The following is a 14,454-nucleotide window of genomic DNA, read 5'->3' as shown; positions in this document are numbered from 1 at the left end:
GGGGAGAAAAGTTCAAAGTAGAAATCAAATTCTGTAGAAAACAAAAGAAAGCGTATGATTCGGCCAGAGACACCCTTACATAGTCACAACAGGTGGTCACAGAAGATAGAGTCACCAGCATATTTTGAAATTAAGTTGAACTTTATAAGCTTGAGAATGCTGAACTCTTTATAATGTATTATCACTAAACACATTAACGTCAAACATATTTACATTTAAACAAAAAAGTATTCCTGGAAATGCTATATAAACTGTTGGTTGTCTTACATTAAAATTTTCATACAACACACTTCTGAGTAAAAGCTTGTCATTTGTTTCACTCATTCCAAAAGCAAAGCATCATGGCGGATTGGGGACCTGAACTCCATTAATCGCTATTCCACACTTCCTCTCTAGGGCTTCAGCCTGGCCACCATGCTTGCTCAGAATGGCTTCAACCCGGCCTACCCTTTCTCCTTAGACCACAAAAGCTGGCAGGCAAACAGCTCACAACCAATATGGCTGCTTGCTCTCATCTACACAAGAGCATCCCCAGAACTGGTGGGTGAGAAACTGCTTTTCCTCAGGAACACCTCCCATTTCAATGGCTGAGTGGTCAGAACTGGCACCAAACTGAGGCAGATGAAGGATTGAGGGAAGCTGCCCTCAATATGACCTTTTGTATAGCAAATCACCATGTTTCAGCCAATCATCATGCCTGAAACACAGTAATCCAAGAACTCCAACAGATAGGACGCGGAGGATGTCCTGATCCAAGACTACCTGGACTGCTTTTTCCAAGAGATCAAGTAATCCGCTTCTGGAATCACCTCTCATTTCTGTGCAGCGGACCCCTGGCTGAAGAATCTACACCTCTGTCCATTCAAGAGAGACAGGCTGACCAGAGTATAACAGAAAGATCTGTTAAAAACCTCTGACAACCCACCCTTTGAACTTCTTGAGGAGCTGTGACTCAGAGGTAGAGCATCTGCTTGGCATGCAAAAGGTCCCAGGCTCAATCCCAGGCATCTCCATCTAAAAGGATCATGTAGTAGTGGGGAAGAAGAAGAAGAAGAAGAAGAAGAAGAAGAAGAAGAAGAAGAAGAAACAGACACCCTGTGAGGTGGGTGGGGCTGAGAGAACTCTGACACAAACTGCTCTTTCTCAAGGACAGCTCTTATCAGAACTATGGCTTGCCCAAGGTCATCCAGCCAGGTGCAAGTGGAGGAGTGGGGAATCAAACCCGGTTCTCCCAGATTAGAGTCCGCACACTTAACCACTACACCAAACTGGCTCTCAACAGACCTTAGACTGATACCCTAGCTGCTGCTGGTCTGAGTACACTGCACTGACATTGATGGAACAATGGTCTGATTCAGTATAAGGCAGCTTCATATCTTCACATGTTCACGTGGGCTCAGTGGAAACAACCCACTGCCCCAAGAGCTCATATGCTCCTCCTCCCCCACTGTACATACATTCTCCCTTCTTCTAGATGGGTAGCCGCGTTAGTCTGTCTGTAGCAGTAGAAAAGAGTAAGAGTCCAGTAGCACCTTAAAGACTAACAAAATTTCTGGCAGCGTGTGAGCTTTCGTGAGTCACTGCTCACTTCTTCAGATACTTCTTCTAGTTAGACTCAGCTACAGTTTGGAGTTACATCTAAGTATGGCGTATCCAGTTTCCTCTAATCATATCAGTCTTCTAGAATAACCTGTCAGATTGGGTGTGAAAGGCTCCTTCTCTGGTTGCATTCAGGAAGGCATGCAGAATTGTTCTGTTTCAGAGGGCACAGTGGTCAGGGGTGTTGGCAGGTTTGGCCACAATTGTATGTTGCTTTTATTTTATTAAGGGACTCACATTTTTGCATCCATGCAACTTGTTGTTGCTTTGTTAGCCACCATTGCGTCTAAGGAGCTACTGTGGGATATAAATATTCTAAATAAATAAACAAATTACATTCTGGTGGTCTGAAGCAGTAGAACTAAGTTTGAGTCCAGTGGCACCTTTAGGACCAACAAAGTTTTATTCAAGGCATGAGCTTTCGTGTCTCTGAAGTTTCGTATCTGAAGAAGTGTGCTTGCACACAAAAGCTCATACCTTGAATAAAACTGTGTTGGTCTTAAAGGTGCCATTGGACTCAAACAAATTACAGTAATGTATTCTACATGCAGCTACCCTTGGAGGTTACAGGCAATAAATACATAACGCAGCTACCCATGTACTGATGAGTACGGCTTGACAAAGACACACAATACCAGAACTAAACAAATTGTATGGATTCTCAACCTGGTTTCCAGACCCACTTCAAAAGGTTGGTTTTCACGTTTAAAAATCTGCACAGTCTGCGTTCCAAGTATCTCAAAGGAAACGTGTTCTATAACCCCCATCCTCATCCCTTCCTTTAAGATCTAATGTCTAGCCCTGCTCTGAGTTTTCTTTACTTTTTTTTTGAAGAAAAGACTCCCATCAACTCTTTTATTTTGCATATATTGTTTTTATTCGAGGTGCTTAAAATTATTCTAAACTTTCTTGTAATAAATATTGTAAATACATAAATAAGATCTGCCTTCCAAACCAACATCTAACCCTGGTTTCAGTAGCACAATCAGTCTTGGACCACAGGTTCAGAACTTAAAAGCTCTCTACCCCCCTGATCTACTTTATTTTGATTTCTAACAAAGCTAAATTATGAAAAAGTACAGGTAACACGCTATTTTTAAAAAGAGAAAAAGAAAACAGGTAATGAAAATACCCACAGCTCCACCCAGGTCCTCCACAATATGTAAAATGGGTTAGCCTCTCTAAGGCCCCTGCCACACGGGGCGGAAAGGGACGGGGTGAAGCGCGGCTTCTGAAAGCCGCACCAAAAGAAACACGCCGCGGCGGGATCACATTGATCCCTTGAGCCGCGGCGCATTCCCTCCTCGGCACGATCAGATGCCGGGGGAAACGACAGAGGGGAACGGGAGACTGCCGAACTGCGCATGCCTGAGCATGCGCAGTTCAGGCAGGAGCCGGGGATGCGCCGGCAGAAAGACGGGCCAGCGATCCCACAGCCGGCGTTGATGCGGCCGTCGTGGACGAACCACCTCGGTAGGTGGTTCATTTTTGATGCGTTTTGGGGAGGAAGGGCCGGATGGGGACGGGTGCGCAATGCTGCCCATATGTTGCAGTGAGATCGCGCCCGTTTGCTCCGGCCCCGATCTGGCCCACTCCCGGCCCAAAACCCCTCGTGTGGACAGGGCCTAAGATGGCACCCACAGTCGCTAGGAGACATGCTTTCATTCTTGTGTCCTGAATGGGCCACCACATTCTAAAGAAATATGTTCTGCTAAATTATTAAAATGTGGGTCAGCATTGTGGTACTGAGATGAAATAACAGAATGGTCTGTAACACCTAAGACTGAATCTGAGGTAACCTTCTTTTAATGCAACCCTGCTTTTTAGAATATCTTTAAAGCAAAAAAACCCAGCACATCAGGAAGAATGTAAGGAGTAGGGCCTTTATCCTTGCTTTGCCCATGTTCTAGCTGCACGGATGACTATACATTAAAAAATGGTCCCTTCCCACCCCCTGCAGCCTACCCGTTGTTTCACCGTATGTATAGCTCTGGCCCAGAGCCAAGCTATATATTATGCAGAACAAATGAGTAGCAGAATTATGGACTGTACCAATTCCAATTGCGGGGGTGAGAGAGCATTCCTGATTGCTGCATGATATGAAAACAAAAACAATTTGCATAGAGTAAGCTGGCCCGTCAGGGTGGGAAAAAATCAGCACAGCCCTCATTCCAATATGCTCGCTTGCTACATAAAAAGACTTCTCACATGGCTGAGCACTGAAATATAACATCACCCCACTGCTGTTCTGAAATGATACAGTCTACGATTCTATCACCCCAGCCTGCCCTAGCAATGTGTGATAACAACTCTGGTCTACTATCTCATATACACAAGTGCCACCAACTAACCTGCCCTAGCAATGTGTGATAGCAACTCTGGTCTATCTCATATACACAAGTGCCACCAACTGATCCATCAGATTTGCCTCCGTTAACTCTAGGAAGGCTCAAAACTGTTTTTGTTTTTCTTTTGTGACAGCCCTAAATGATCACCGGGGCAAAATTTGAGAATCTGAGTCTGGTGGCTTGCTCCCACTGCACTTGAGGCCGCATGAGCAACACCTTAATCATCCCAAGCAGATCTTCCTCTCAACTTAAACCCTTCAATTGTTTAAAGCCTTTAAAACCAACCCTGAGAACATGCACCCCCACATAATCTCGTAGTCAAAAAGGCTTTCCCTAATACTTAACTTCAATCTTCTTTCCTGTACCTTAAGCCCATTCTGAAAACTGCCTTTTATCCCTTCTCCGGTCTGAACATGCCCAAATCCTGTTTCGTTTGTTCACTGCTCTTTACATTCCATACCTTTTATTATCTTCCATCACCTTCCTATGACCCACCTCTATTTCCCAGTAATGCACAAAAACCCAACACCTAACACTGTTCTCTGAACAAGGCCTGGCCAGTAGCAAGCAGAATGTCCGATTTGCTAAACTCTCCTGTGGAAAAGTCTTTCCCAGCATTTATAGGATTACTCCAGGAATGGACTGAACCACATATGCCAAGCTTCTCATAAGGCAGGTAATTTCAGGTCAGTAGCTGTGAACAAAATTTGAGTCCAGTAGCACCTTAACAGCCAAGAAATTTTTCCAGGGTATAGGCTTTCATGAGTCAAAGCTCCCTTTGTCAGATACAAATAGTAATGAAGACCCGATAGCCTTTATATTGAGGTCACAAGGCAGGAGAGGTGTTACATATAAGGGCCAGTTCAGGAAGCAGGGGCACAATGCAAAACGTAAATAGGTTTAAGTAGAGCTGCGAGATATGCATAGAGGTGGGAAATGCAGAAAATTTGCATCTGTAATGGAATAAGAATCCTATGTCCTTATTCAGCCCCGGGAGGGTCCATTGTCCTAAACTTGTTGATGAATTCAAGATCGGCAATCTCACATTCTAATCTCCCTTTGAAGCTTCTCTGTAGGTGAATGGCCATTCTTAGGTCAGCAATGAAATGTCCTAGAAAGTTAAAACCTCTCACTGACAGGTAAGTATCTTTAAATGCAGGTCTGCTCCAATCTTATATAAAGTTGAAGGGGAGGGGGGGAATCTGACATATAGCAAAAACGGTAAACTAGAAAGGGGAGATGAATCATCCCATGTGATAATTTGTCCCCCAAATGAATTTCTTCCTCATAGTTTAAACTCTGGTATTGGAATATCACCTTGGGAGACAGAATAAGGGGAGGAAACATACAGGGAAAGTTTCTGCATCCTTCATCATTTTTCCTGTTTTATGTATTGAAGAGAAGGCAGTTTGGTATGTCAGATCTTGGAAGCTAAGCAGGGTTGGTGCTTGGACGGGAGATCACCAAGAAAGACTCTCCAGCAATGCTCCCTCTAAGCTGTGGAGTCTTGTGAGCAAAAATTCTACCTTGTGAGCTACTGGCATTAAATTTGTGAGCGAGCAATTTGGCTACTGCATACATTAGTTTGCTCTGGAGCCATCCTGCCTGAGCTAAGACAAAAATGTGTGAGCCGGAGGCTAAAAAACTGTGAGCTAGCTCACACTAACTCAGCTTAGAGGGAACATTGCTCTCCAGAGGTAGGCAATAGCAAACCATCTCTGCTTCTCACTTGCCTTAAAAGCCCTTTGAGGGAGACTCCATAAGTTGGTTGTGACTTGACAGCACATATGTTATGTACCCCTTCTTTATACGAGACTGAGGCACACACCACATTTAACATGCTTCGCATATAAATGTGTCCCATCTAGTCTAGCCCACAGTGGAAAAGTTTATAGTTACAGTTCAACCTGCTCAGTATCACCAGAAGGAGGGGAAATTCCTCAAATCTTCACTTGATACACACTCATGCAAAAAAAACCCAATTTCCTAACTGCAGCAGAGGTACAATCCCCATAAGTTTTGATGTTACAATCATGGGCTGATTCTGCTTTGCCACCGGTGATCAGTCTGATGCGGAATGAACACCACCATAAGGTCGGAGCAGAGCCAACGGGTTGAAATTAAATCAGAAGAGTTTTCGGCTAAACATTAGGAAGAACTTCCTGACAGAGTGCTTCCTCAGTGGAACAGGCTTCCTCAGGAGGTGGTGAGCTCTCCTTCTTTGGAGGTTTTCAAACAGAGGCTAGATGGCCATCTGACAGCAATGCGGATACTGTGAACTTAGGCAGATCATGAGAGGGAGGGCAGGAAGGGTTGCCTCAATGCTTAGTTCTCTTGCGGCCCTTTCTTACATGCCCAGGGAAATGCTGATTGTGACTTTGGGGCCAGGAAGCAATTTTTCTCTAGGCCAGTTTGGCCAGGGATCCTGGAGGTTTTTTGTCATCTTCTGGGTGTGGAACCGTGGTCACTGCAGGTGTGGAGGGAGGTTGGACTAGATGACCCTGGAGATCCCTTCCGACTCTATGATTCTATGACCAGCACATGTTGAGTACCACTATTTGGGTGCCAGAGATCTTGCTTTTCCTCATGCTTTTAATCTACAGAGGTAATAAAATGTCAACCTTATTTGTGCAAATCTGTGTATATATTAGAAATTTGTGTATATATTAGAAATATCCCCTGCATGAAACGGCCCAGTAAATTCATCTCATGAGGAGCCCAAAAACCAAATAACAAAATCCAGCATAAGCTATCAGGTTAAAATCTCAATGGAAAGGTTCTTTTTTCCATAAACAAGCATTCTGAAATGAGGGAAGGGCGGGGGGAAGAATTCTGTTTAGTTCCAAAAACCCATTTAACGGCCATTAAAAAAAAGAGATTTGGCACTATGAAATGTCCCATCCGCTTATAACTGGTAAAAATGATTAAAGAGAGATCTTGTACAGTTATGTCTGGTCTGGAACACAGAAGTCAGACATTACCCTATCCGTCTTGGCATTCATACCAGCACATTTCTGCTCAGAGACCAATTACCTGCTTCTCTGACACAGAATGGGCCGTCAAAGGCTAGTTTTGAGCTTAGCATGTATTTTTTTAAGTTAATATTTATCTTCTTTTGCAAACCTCAGTGATGACGTATATAGTCCAAAAAAACGCAAAGCTTAAAGGCAGTAAGAAGGAATCAGTGGGATTCGTTGAAGCAGTTACCATTCAAGGAAAACTATTAACGGCTCTTCAGCTTATGAGCAGACAATGGGAGGATTTGGTAGGAAAGATGATAGAATCACATTTATTAAAATGTTTCTACCCTGCGTTTCCCACTGTCAAATAGGACATGGCTCTTTAAATTCCTGAAACATGCAGAAAGAGGGAAAACAACGTTTTGTGGCCCATTTCCCAGAGAATAAGGGTGAACACCCAATTACGAGCCATGGCTCAGTGATGGATCATCTGCTTTGCATGCAGAAGGTCCCAGGATCAATCCCCAGCATCTCCAGTTAAACTAGATCAACTAGTAGGTGATATGAAGGACCTGTGCCTAATACCCTGGAGACCCACAGCCAGGCAGAAGACACAACAATAATTTCAAAAGACCAGTGGTCTCACACAACATACAAGGCTTCTTCACGTGTGTTCCAATCAACAGATAGAACATTTAAACAAAGTCCCACAAAGTTCAGTTCTAGACTGGTAGCCATGTTAAGTCAGCAGAAAGAAACAGGACTCATGGGGCTCCTCAAAAACTTATTCTGGCATTAGCTTCCGTGGACAGGACAGCCCACTTCATCAAATGAATATAGCCAATCGATCCTCACTAGGCAGACATATCATTTCACTAAATGAAAACCTGGATTCATGAAGCCATGATTCAAGGATAAAGTCACTCCTCATATATATAGGAAGAGAAATTGGGGGTGGGTTCTATGCTGCATAGGGCCTCCAGTGGAGACCAGCAAGCTAGGTTGATGTGGTAGCTTTAATTTTTCAGGGCAGCCCCTCTCACAGCACACAATTTTGGAATTCCAGCATTCATATGTTGTTTTATTAATGGCACTGAACACAGTTGGCTTCTAACTCTGCAAACTGTTTGAATGCAAACTGAACACCCAAAGTCAAATCACCATTTGGCCCAGCAGTGTACGCACTGACTGACAGCAGTTCTCAAGGGTCTCAGACAGAGACACACTTTTTCCTACTGCTCTTGGAGATCCTTTTTACCAGGTGTGAAACCAGGGATCATTTGAATGCAAAGCTGTTCAGTAGAGCTCTGCACCCTCTCCTTGTGGAGGAAGGTAAAATTTGAACCAAAGACTCAAAAGCAGTTATCACAACTTAAGTGCCACGGTCAATAAGACCAGAGACTTCAGAGGTGGTTTGCCATTGTCTGCCTCTGCGCATCCACGTGGACTTCCCTGGTGGTCTCCCATCCAAATACTAACCAAGGCCAATCCTGCTTAGCTTCCTAGATCTGACAAGATCAGGCTAGCCTGGGGTGTCCAGGTCAGGGCTTGGTAATAGGGTTGGCTGAAATCAATTAGTCCACTGTATAAAGTGCTCATTTGGGTACCTAAAAACAAAACAAAAAATCACTGAAATCTATTCAATTATATTCAATCCACCTAACACAGGCTTAGGGTTGCCAAATCAAAAATCCTTACTGGCGGGGGAGCATCCCGTCGCTCCGGGAGCTGGCCAGGGATGTGCGGGGATTTGGGAACCCTACACAGGCTATGAAATATTAGCCGTGGAAGAAGAGATTTTACTCACAGAGGTTATAAGACAAGCATAGACTGCCCTAGGACTAGATTGTTGGAATTACACACAGCTTTATTATATCCCACTAGAAAGTGGGACTGGATAAAAGTGCTGGCCTCCGCAAAGGAAGATGTTCACGCTTTTCACAACCCAGCGCAGGGGTAGAAAGCCTTCAATGGCCGGCATCTCAGGAAGCAATTTAAAATGGAACGCTTCCTTTTCCAAACAATAAAAAGTGAGGTGAAACAAAAGAAAAGGATTCTCTTGGCCTAGTTCCAAGACTGGATTTCTGCCCAAAAAGATGAGAAGATTTATTTTTATTTAAGATCGGGAGGTGGGAATGGGAGAGATGCTCCATACTAACAAGAGTTCACAACCAAACTTTTCTTATACACTTTTAAGAATCCGAAGTGCACACATATTTTCGTAGGCAAGCTTTTAGCACAAAATGGAGGGCCAACTGCTCTATCTATGGCGGGGAGGGATTTTGACCATTTCCCCTTCTCTTTCTCACTCACACACACACACAAACAAATTCAGGGCACTACTAGAAATCACGGTCCAAAGTTGTTTATCAATTGGGGGGGGGTAGAAGTCTTCACTCGACACTAACGCTGGGGAGGTAAGCTCTCTTCAGGAGTTGAGCGGCTAACCTATCATTGTTTACTCCTCAGAACAGACACGTTTTTGTCACACGTTTGTCGAGTCATAAAGGAGGGAAGAAAGCAGTTCCCTCAGCTTTCATAAGAGCATTTGGTCAGCAAGGCCTCTCTCTCTAAGACTTGCCAAAAAGAAAAGCAGCAGGATATCTGGGGAAATGCAGGGTTTTAAAGCATTCCTGTTGCATCCAGTAATTTAATCCTAACCATTAAATCTTGCTTTAAAATGTCAAGTGGCAAAGCACAGGCTTCTTGGGTTGAACAAATAAATCATGGTAAGGATGGTGGGAGAGGGAAAAAAAACCCCTTCCAATGATCTAGATACCAAGGTTTAAAAAAAAAAATCCTCCTCAGATCCAAACCTCAGATCATAACCTAGGACAAGTCATTCGCTCCTAACTTATCCTATCTCACAGGGTTACTGTGAGGATGAGGAGAGATGGTATGCTGCCTCAAACCCCTTGGAGGGAGAGGGAAACAGAAATGTAGGGTTAGTTCTTTTTTTTCTTTTCCTTTTAAATTCTTTACTAAAGGTTTCACCCTTTTCCAGACAGAGTCGTCAATGGGAGCTGCCTCGAGTTGTAACCACTAGCAACAGGAAGGAAAGCCAAACAAAAGGTGCAGACCCAAGATGACCTTCCAAGAGGCCTTGGTCGGCCTTTTCTTCAGAGGGCCTATAAACCAGCAACATGTTTTTCCTCCTGTCTCTTGCCAGGCTCAAAGTGATGCTCGAGCTTTACAACTGGACACATAACAGAAACGTTTTCTTCCTCCCCCCCAAAAAAAATCTCTGTCTCTCCTACCTAGCATGGGAAAGGACGGCAATCCTGCATGTGTTTTGGTGGAACAAGAACCAGACAAATTCCCTGGATGCCAAAGCACATAGAAAAGCCTCAGGCTTCCAAGCACAACAAAAACAGACTAACAGAGGTGACCCAAATGGGCCAGTCCTTTGGGAGGAAGAAAAAAAGGCCTGGCTTTGATTTGATTCAGCTTTGTAATCAATAGGCACCACTAATCAGAAGAGGGATTTGTTAACAGGTAGAACGTTGCGACTGTTCTCGGCACAACCCCACTTGCCACCCAATGAAAAGGGGGGGATACACTTGTCCGACTGTTATGCCAGACACAAATAAGCTGCTGTTCGAATCCATTATCCAAACTCATTATTCACTCCACCAATCTAAGACATCTAAAACAGCGCTAGGGAACAAAGCCCTGCATGGAATTAAGTAAATGGGCTAGATTGATGGGCTTCAAAAAGCTCTTGGACACGTTAAAACAACAGTTTTCCTAGCAGGCTGTAATTTTTAAAAAGGGATACAGAGTTAGTGCAGAGCAGTAAAATCGTGCCCCACACAAAACGGTGAGCTACAGGGCTGAATTATCCGGTGGGTAATATGTGAATTCTGCCAGCTGCGTTGACCGGAGATGCAAAATTAAAAAGGAAACTGCTACTTCCCCAAGCCAATGGAATCCCTTTTAACTTGGAAGTTGACTTAACTCCTTGCTGCCTTTCCCAGACTCATTTTTATTTGGGGTGTGCCTACATAAAAACATTTGCTAATTGAGCTCATCTGGTTGTCTCACAGGAAGTGATCTGCGTCACCATGTGGAGCAAGTTCCACGTGGGTGGGTGGCCGCAAAACCACCCAAACAATTGCCACTTATTCCAGAAGAACTTGAGTGCATCAGCCAATTCTCCATAAAGGGGTGACCATTTGCTGACATATTTTCTAGACAGCAACATTAAGCCTACACAACTCTTGCTCATAGTGAGTTGCGAGCTAAATATTTAAAATGATAACTTACTGCCAGCCTCAGCACTAACTGAATGGTCGAATGCCACACACTTAGCAGTCAACTTAAGTTTGATTTTTTTGCTTTGTTTTGAGCTCCTCCACCGATACATCCACACAAACATTTTTCTCAAATTAAAGACAGCTGTACCTGTGGTACCTGAATCTAGGGACCTCTTTAGATATTACAGTAATGCATAGTGGGAGTCCACTAACTATATGAGGGGTGCATATGCCACTTGCTATCCTTCCAGTACACACTATGTCCACGTTGTGTGAAAAGGGGCAATGTGTGTATTTACCATATGTGTACAACCTTAGTTTATATGAACACAAACCCTTAAAAATCCAGTCTGTGCATACCAAGGCTGTACGCACATGGTAAATATGTATACACCCCCAGTTTACACGATATGTCAACTAAGCATACCGGAAGGATCACATCTCTAGCACATGCTCCACTACATGCAGTCGGTGGGCTCCAGTTCACATTAATGTAACATCCCCAAACCTCTAATATATGGGGTAAAACTAGGCACTCACCCTAAAGTAGAGGTCTTTCAAGTGAACAAGTCGTTTACTCGTAGAGCATGTATATGAGCCTTCCAGCAAATTGCATGTGATAGCAAGAACAATAATTGGGTTTAGAACTTGTCGCTTGTGCTTAATTTTGACAAAGCAACATCATTTCACTGTATTAATTGATTTGCCTGGAAAAGTCAACTTTAAACTCAATTAGCTTCCCTTCGGCTGCTAGTGATGCAAGTGTCCTCGGAACAAAATTAAAAAATCTGCTTTCTACTTCTCTCTCTCTCTCTATCAGCTTGCTAGCCCTGTAAAACTTTTAAGCCACTCTTAAATGTCCAAGTGCTGCTACTGATTTCTAGATAGGGAAGGATGCAAGTGTATGCAAGACTGCAGCTATTACTGCTGTTTCTTCTTAGACTCAAGAACACATCATAATTTATATTTAGTATAGGAAACAACCAAGAACACTGGAGAGGAGTTTCTTATCCAATGGAATCAGACTCAACAGGCTGGCTCTGGCAAGCAGTTGTACCATTTCTTCTTTTAAATGGAGGGACACAACAAAAACAAGACGTTTCAGCCAAAGCGTAATGCTGAAACTATTTGCTGCTGCACACAGCGCTCTGCCAAGGTGTGTTAGATATAAATAACTGAAATGGCGAATCGACGGCAAAAGAACCATAATCTTGGGTCTTGCAAGCAACTCTGCATTCATCTTCCATTGGGTTGGGGGGGGGGAGAGAATTAAAAGTCCTCTCCCAAAAATGAATTTGTTTGCTTGTTTGTTTAATTAAACTTATGAATCGCCCACCCTGCAAGGCAGGCTCTGGGCGATTAACAACACTATGGACATTTAAAAATACAAATTATATATAATTAAAATTACTGATAATAACAGAAATTGAAACCAATCAAGATGGTGATAAATAATCTCCCATGCTGGTCACACCGCTGTCCCCACACAACAGGGCAGGGAAGGGTATGTGGGGGCCATAGAAGAAAAAAGAAAGAGAGGGTGCCAGTCTTAACCTCCCCTTGCTGCCTTCAACTAAAAGCCTGGCGGGACATCTCTGCCTTACAGGCCCTGAGGGACTGCATCAGATCCCACAGGGCCCTGAGAGTTCCATCAGACCGAAGCCAGGACCAAGAAGGCCCTGGCCCTAGTCGAGGGCAGCCGGACCTCCCTAGGGACAGGGATCATCAGCAAGTTGCTATCAGCAGATCTCAGCATTCTTGGCCTAATGGTGGGCATAAAGTTCACCTTTAGGCAGCTGTAAAAACAATGCATGCGAGGAAATACGATCACAAATTGCCTTGCACCCAGGTACAGCATTGATGCACAAAGGATTGCACCCAGGTACAGCATTGATGCACAAAGGCTTGGAGAGGTACTGTGGGAAGAACGTATTTAGTTCCCAGACTCTGGACACAGCTACCAGCAAACTGCAGAAAAAGCAGCTGCTTGTGAGATTTGAAGCCTAGGGTCCAAAGATTAGTATTCTACCCTCTGCCTGGATCCCGGTTAGAGAACTGAAGACCGGACAAGAGACACAGTACATGAGAGGAAACAATAAACACAGTGTTCATTTAGCTCGCTGGCAGCAGAGGATGTTGCAAGCTAGGCAAAAGACGTTCAGGACGAATCGATCCTCTGCCGCCGAGACGTGAGACGCCTACTGCAATGGCATACATATCCTCCATCCCCAATCCTAACCAAAACAAAAATTAAAAAACACCTTCATTTGCTTTGCCAGACAGAGCAAAGCTTTGTCAGACAGAGGTAGGTATTTCGTACATCTGCAATAAACATTACCAAATCCAAATGGCTCGTCAGACAGGAAAAGCGGGATTATAAATTACTTGGTAAAGGTAAAGGTTCCCTTGCTCGAAAGCCATTGGAATCCGACTCTAGGGTTGCGGTGCTCATCTCCGTTTCAAAGCCGAAGAGCCAGCACTGTCCGAAGATGTTTCCGTGGTCATGTGGCTGGCATGACTAAACACCAAGGCGCACGGAACACTGTTCCCTTCCCACTGAAGTGGTACCGGTTTATCTACTTGCAATTTCTTGCTTTCGAACTGCTAGGTTGGCAGGAGCTGGAACTAGAGACGAGAGCTCACTCCGTCATGCGGCAACCCGGGTCTCGAACTGCTGAACTACTGACCTTCCACAGCCTGCAGTTCAGCGTCTTAACCACTAGAGCCACCGCAGCTCCTCGAACTACTTGGAGCAGTCTTCAGAACTGCCAAATGTCTATGAGTAAATAATCAACAGAGAAGAAAAGTTTGACTCTTTGGAACTCACCACCACTGCAGGTGGTAGAGGCCCAGAACCTGGGAAAATTCAAACACACAGATTTGGGACTTTGTAAATTATATGAATACACGTCTTTTCAAGTTAACGGTAGTGAACTGAAAGCCAAAGGCAGAGCTTGAAGGTAACAGATCACCCTGTAACAGCCTCTTGTGGGTGTGTTGGAAGCTTTTCTGAACTTTTCTGAGCATCATAAGATGCCCCACACTGCCAGTGCTATCCTAAGCAGAGTTAGACTCTTCTAAACCCACTGACTTCAATGGATTTAGAAGGGTGTAACTCTGTTTAGGCTTGACTTGGACGGCCCAGGCTAGCCCGATCTCGTCAGATCATGGAAGATAAGCAGGGTCAGCCCTGGTTCGTACTTGGATGGGAACTCATCAAGGAAGACCAGGGTCACTACACAGAGGCAGGCAGTGGCAAACCACTTCTGTTCATCTTGTCTTGAAACTCGG

At 44.2% G+C, this 14,454-nt stretch overlaps 1 protein-coding gene across 1 annotated transcript in view; it reads right to left on the bottom strand.

Annotated features, from left to right (window-relative positions):
- Positions 1–14,454, bottom strand: part of LRP1 (LDL receptor related protein 1) — a 491,602-nt gene that overhangs the window by 435,785 nt on the left and 41,363 nt on the right. The window lies entirely within an intron of this gene.

This window comes from Gekko japonicus, unplaced genomic scaffold, assembly GCF_001447785.1.
Source record: "Gekko japonicus isolate JY-2015 unplaced genomic scaffold, Gekko_japonicus_V1.1 scaffold1353, whole genome shotgun sequence".
NCBI classification, from domain to species: domain Eukaryota; kingdom Metazoa; phylum Chordata; class Lepidosauria; order Squamata; family Gekkonidae; genus Gekko; species Gekko japonicus.
The sequence above is the reverse complement of the archived record's forward strand: the minus strand, read 5'-3'. Positions and strand labels throughout refer to the sequence as shown.